Here is a 6,348-nt window from a genome sequence, read left to right on the forward strand (position 1 = left end):
CCTTGCACAGACACATTGAATGTTGCCTGACATCATCAAGCTCTTTTTGAAATTCCTCACAATCCACCCAAACAAAAGAATTCGGTGGCCCGGGCAAGTTTTCCTATCTCAAGTTTTTAGTCCATTATTCCAGGTCAATAATCAACACACAGAACACGACCAATCCTAGTGTTGCCACTCAGGGCCTCCCACTCTCCAGGTGATCATTAATTCCCACCTCTCCCCATCCAATTCTTACACCTCACATATGGGCTCTGTCTCTCCGCTGCTCCCAGCACTGGGCTCTTCTCCCCTTCTGCTGCTGCACTGAGGCTCTCCGGCCTCCCTCCTTTGGGTGGCTCAGGTCTCCCTTCCCACAGCTCCGCCTGGGGACAATGGGGCAACAGGTCTCCTGGGGCAGGGACGCTGCAGGGTGTTGGGTGACCAGATGTCCCGATATTCAGGGCTTTTTCTTGTATAGGTGCCTATTACCCCCCCACACACTCTGTCCCGATTTTTCAAACTTGCTATCTGGGCACCCTAGCAGGGGCTGGGGCTGCAGTGCAAGCAGCCCCATCCTGCGAGTTTCCCACCCCAGGGCAGAGGGGCCCAGCTGGGCTGATTTGGGGAGGGGGACAGGGGGAAGCAGCAACAGTTCCTGTAATCTGACCTTTCCCACACCCTCCCCCCACAAATCTCCCCATGGGTCTTCTACTAACCCCCCCAAATCCTCTCTGCTCCCCTGAATCTGCCTCTTGACACCCTGCCTCGCCCTGCACCTCCTGCCCTTCAGTCACCCCCAAAAAGTCTTTTCCCCCTCATGCCCCCTGAACTGCCACCTGCCGCCTCCTGCTTCCATCTCCTTCGCTTGCCCTTTGAACGGCACCCGCCCCATTCTGCTCCCTGCCCTGAAGCAAACAACCCCCCGCCCTTTGGCTTGATAACACCCCTCCCCTGCTCCAACCTCTGTGCCCCCAGCCCCAAACCGCATGGGGCTGGGAGGAGGAGAAAGTCCTTGCCTGCTAATAAAGCCAGATTGTGCCCCACAGCCCTGCCTTGGGGAGGGAGGGGATCAGCCTGAACTTCTCCCCCTCCCCAACACTGACCCCTGTAAACTGCCCCTGAACTTCCCCCTCCTCAACAATCTCCTCAACTCTGCCCCCCAAATCTACCCCATGCCTGGACTCTGCCCCTCCCCCATCCTGGCCCCCTCCTCAGTCCCCCTAATGAGCCCTGTATGAACCCCCAACCCCCTCTGCTCCCCTGAACCCATCTCCTGACCCCTGCAGCCCCTCCTGCACCTCAGCCCCCCTGAACTGCCCCCTCCCTTCCCTAGTGACCCCCAGCTCCACAGGGTGACCCTGCTGTGTCGGTTTAACTGTCACCCCAGGACATGCCAAGCTCCCCTCCCCCCTTACAGCCACCTGGGCCCTCATTAGCCTCGGGGGTGGGAGCTAATTTGCACAGAGGATAATGGAGCAGCCAATCAGGGGCTGGCCTGGGTGCCGGGGGGGCTATAAAGGGCTCCTCAGGGCTTGCAGACCCCTGGGCAGGGCTGTGGCTGTGCTGGGAGCCCGGGCTGCAGGGTCAGGGAGGGGTCTGGGCCCAGCCCCAGAGCCGGGAGGGGAAGCGGGAGGCTCTGGTGCTGCGCAGGGTGGGGCAAGAGCTGGGTACAAGAGGCCCCAGTCACTGCAGCTCCCCCTCTGTGGGGCTCCAGGGGAGAGGTCTGGAGCATTTGTCACATGCTTGGGATCCCCCCTGTAAGGGAGGACAAACTGGGCTTCATTCATACCCCAGTCTCAGTCATAATGCTGGGGTAACAGCGGGGGCCCCTTTCATAAAACACCTCATTATTTTTAGCTCTTTGTTTCATGGGTTGCAAGCCTCCCACATTCTCATTCAGTGAAAGAGAGCCGTCCCCTCCTGCTGCCATTGACCCCCGTCCCTCTGACTGCCACCAACACGGCCTGGCCTGGGAATGTGAAGGAACGTCTCCGAACTGAGAGGAGACACGCACAGAAACACACAGTCCTCTGTATTGGAGAGCGAGAGGCTGGAGAGACACAGACATACCCTCAGTTCACTGAGCTCTCATGTTAATAACAGTTTGAAGAACATCCATCCAGTCTAGAAGAAAGGTTTGCACTCTCCGAGCAGCTCAGCACAGGGGATGGGGGCGCTGGGGCAGTAAAAAGGCTCCAGGGAGCCCTGAACCTCGGTGGCTCCTGCTGGGGTGCCCAGGCACAATGGGGCACAGCTCGGTAACTGCTGGGGTGGGAGAGGCTGTAACAGCACTGAGGGAAGCTGAATGCAGGGGGATTTCTAGTTAAAAGGGAAGTTAGAGTTATTACAGTAAATGTGTAGGGAGAAAGAAAAGGAGGACTTGTGGCACCTTAGAGACTAACCAATTTATTTGAGCATGAGCTTTCGTGAGCTACAGCTCACTTCATCGGATGCATACCGTGGAAACTGCAGCAGACTTTATATACACACAGAGATCATGAAACAATACCTCCTCCCACCCCACTGTCCTGCTGGAAATAGCTTATCTAAAGTGATCATCAAGTTGGGCCATTTCCAGCACAAATCCAGGTTTTCTCACCCTCCACCCCCCCACACAAACTCACTCTCCTGCTGGTAATAGCCCATCCAAAGTGACAACTCTCTTCACAATGTGCATGATAATCAAGGTGGGCCATTTTCTGCACAAATCCAGGTTCTCTCATCCCCTCACCCCCCTCCAAAAACCACACACACAAACTCACTCTCCTGCTGGCAATAGCTCATCCAAACTGACCGCTCTCCAAGCTTAAATCCAAGTTTAACCAGAACGTCGGGGGGTGGGTAGGAAAAAACAAGGGGAAATAGGCTACCTTCCATAATGACTTAGCCACTCCCAGTCTCTATTTATTGTTGTGACACCCCCCCCTCCAACAGGGCCACAGACCCCCCAGTTGAGAACCACTGTGGTAGAATAGATCCCTGTCAGCTGAAAGAGCTGAGGCTTTGTCTTCACTGCAGAGTTAACCTGAGTTTTCTACACTCAGTTACTGGGTTTGAGTCAGCCTCTCTCACATGAGAAGAGCCGCACTGTGAATAAACAAAGGTCCTGCTGTGTCCAGACTGGCACTGCACTCACTCAGGTGGGGCACTGAGACTTTTAGGAGCTCATCCCAAGGCTCTTTGCCCAGCAGTGAGTTGAGCCACTCTATGGATTCTTTCCCAGTGGATGGTGGGAGAACTTGTCTGTCCTTTCTTGGGACACAGGGGGAAGAGTGGGAAGGCATTGGAGAATTAGAAGCACTCAAGTGCAGCTAGCTTGCATCCATACTACAGAAAGATCATGTTAGCTGGTGAGTTGTGCTAACTTAGGCTTTAGCCTGTGCCCCGAGGGGCCAGCTCACTTGAGTTATTAGCAGCACATCTTAAGGGTTTTTCTGTGTGGACAGGAGTCGAGTTAGGGCAATGCATAAGGTGTAGCTCGAGTTAACTCGGCATCTCCTTTTGAATCTGAGCAATATTATCTGCAGAATACAATGAAAATACTTCACTCTCACAAGCCCCATTCACACCTGGCAGTGCCAATCTCTTCTAACCATGTTCACTGCCACTACAGAACAAAGGGCAATAAGAGGACATTGTCTTGGGGAAGGTCTGTCTCCTCCGGCTCTCTGGTTTGTTGAAAGTCTAATTCCAACTCGGGATTTATGCCACCTTTCTCCCACAGCTTTGGGGCTCGCAGAGTCTGTGATTCCTGATTTAATACCTCCATCAAGATAAACAGAAGAGAAATAAGTTATTTAATGACTAATTCTCTTCAATCACATCCTGTTTTGTATGTGTTTGTTTTATTCAATACACTGCACCTGCCGCCAGGGCCGGCCTACAACATTTTGGCACCTCAGGCATTAGGGTGACCAGATGTCCCAACTTTATAGGGCCAGTGCCGACTTTTGGGTCTTTTGCTTATATGGGTTCCTATTACCCCCCCACCCCCTCTCCTGATTTTTCACATTTGCTGTCTGGTCACCCTATCAGGCGGGGAGCTCAACTGACACCCCCATGCCCCCTTGCTTGGGCCAAAACTTTGAAAGGTCTCAATTCTGCCTTCTTTCTGTTCTACTCCGCCCGTGGTACTGCTCTGCTACCTACCCCAATAAAGGAGAACTAACAACTTTAAATGCCTTGTTCAAAAATTGTCAGTACACTTTACTATGCAGACAAGAAAAGTTACATTTGCTGTTCAGGCATTTGAAAGTTAACACTGGCATTTTGATGTTTGAATAATCAAAGTGGTGCTTCCGTGCCTTCTTAGTTGCAGAGATTTGAACTGCTTCTGCTTCCTGAAGGTCTACAGTCTGGGCCAACTCATACTCTATTGAGATGGTTGCAAGGCCGACTAGCCTCTCCTGGGTCATTGTGGAGCGTAGATGTGATTTTACTAATTTCAGCTTGGAGAAGCTGTGTTCTCCACTGGCAGCTGTTACAGGAAGTGTTAGAAGTATGCACAGAGCCACAAAATAATTTGGAAAGACGGTGGTCATCTTATTTGTGCACGTATATTCTAGAACAGCCTTTGGAGTTGATCCTGTTGAATGTATCTGAAAAGGGCTTTCAGTTCATCACCTATATCACTTGCATCAATATCGCACATGTCGTCATGTGTCAACACGGTCTCTAGTGCCCTGCATTGCTGGTTTAGGTCTTCTTCAGGTACAGTGAGGAGTTTGGGAACATTCTACAACATCCCAAATATGCTGCTGTGATCCTTGAGCTGCATGAAACGTTCTGCAACGGATTGTATCGCACAGTCTAGCACCCGGTTAAAGAATTCAGCTTTGAATTGTTGTTTGGGGTCTCTTATGAGATTCTCCCGTGCCTCATATACAAAATGTTTTTAATGAAGTAAATACTCATGGGAACTGTGCGCTCATGGGAGACTTTAACTTCCCAGATATAGACTGGAGGACAAGTGCTAGTAATAATAATAATAGGGCTCAGATTTTAATAGATGCGATAGCTGATGAATTCCTTCATCAAGTAGTTGCTGAACCAACAACTGGGGATGTCATTTTAGATTTGGTTTTGGTAAGTTGTGAGAACCTCCTAGAAAAAATGGTTGTAGGGGACACCCTGGGTTCCAGTGATCATGAGCTAATTCACCTTAACCTGAAGGAAAGGATAACAAAAAATAGATCTGTGAGTAGGGTTTTTGATTTCAAAAGGGCTAACTTTAAAAAAAAATAAGGACATTAGTTAGGGAAGTGGATTGGACTGAAGAACTTATGGATCTAAAGGCAGAGGAGGCCTGGGATTCCTGCAAGTCAAAGTTGCAGAAGCTGTCAGAAGCCTGCATCCCAAGAAAGGGGAAAAAATTCATAGGCAGGACTTGTAGACCAAGCTGGATGAGCAAGCATCTCAGAGAGGTGATTAAGACAAAGCAGAAAGTATACAGGGAGTGGAAGATGGGAGGGATCAGCAAGGAAAGCTACCTTATTGAGGTTAGAACATGTCGGGATAAAGTGAGAAAGGCTAAAAGCCATGTAGAGTTGGACCTTGCAAAGGGAATTAAAACAAATAGTAAAAGGTTCTATAGCCATATAAATAAGAAGAAAACAAAGAAAGAAGAAGTGGGACAGTTAAACACTGAGGACTGAGTGGAAGTTAAGGAGAATCATAGAATCATAGAATATCTAGGCATGGCCCAATATCTAAACAAGTACTTTGCCTTTGTCTTTAATGAGGCTAATGAGGATCTTAGGGTAATGGTAGCATGACAAATGGGAATGAGGCTATGGAGGTAGAGATTACCATATCCAAGGTAGAAGCCAAACTTGAACAGCTGAATGGGACTAAATGGGGGGCCCAGATAATCTTCATCCAAGAATATTAAAGGAATTGGCACATGAAATTGCAAGTCCATTAGCAAGAATTTTTAATGAATTTGTAAATGCAGGGGTTGTACCACATGACTGGAGAATTGCTAACATAGTTCCTATTTTTAAGAAAGGAAAACAAGTGATCCGGGTAACTACAGGCCTGTTAGTTTGACATCTGTAGTATAGAAAAAAATTTGAAGGAGAAAGTAGTTAAGGACATTGAGGTCAATGGTAAATGGGACAAAATACAACATGGTTTTACAAAAGGTAGATCGTGCCAGACCAACCTGATCTCCTTCCTTGAGACAGTAACAGATTTTTTAGACAAAGGAAACACAGTGGATCTAATTTAGCTAGATTTCAGTAAGGCGTTTGTTATGGTGCTACATGGGGAATTATTAGTTCAAGAATACTAATTATTACAGAGGGTCCTACTGAAAGCTGAACTGTCAAGCTGGAGGGAGGTTACCAGTGGAGTTCCTCAGGGATC

This window comes from Lepidochelys kempii, chromosome 6 (genome assembly GCF_965140285.1).
Source record: "Lepidochelys kempii isolate rLepKem1 chromosome 6, rLepKem1.hap1, whole genome shotgun sequence".
Classification (NCBI taxonomy): domain Eukaryota; kingdom Metazoa; phylum Chordata; order Testudines; family Cheloniidae; genus Lepidochelys; species Lepidochelys kempii.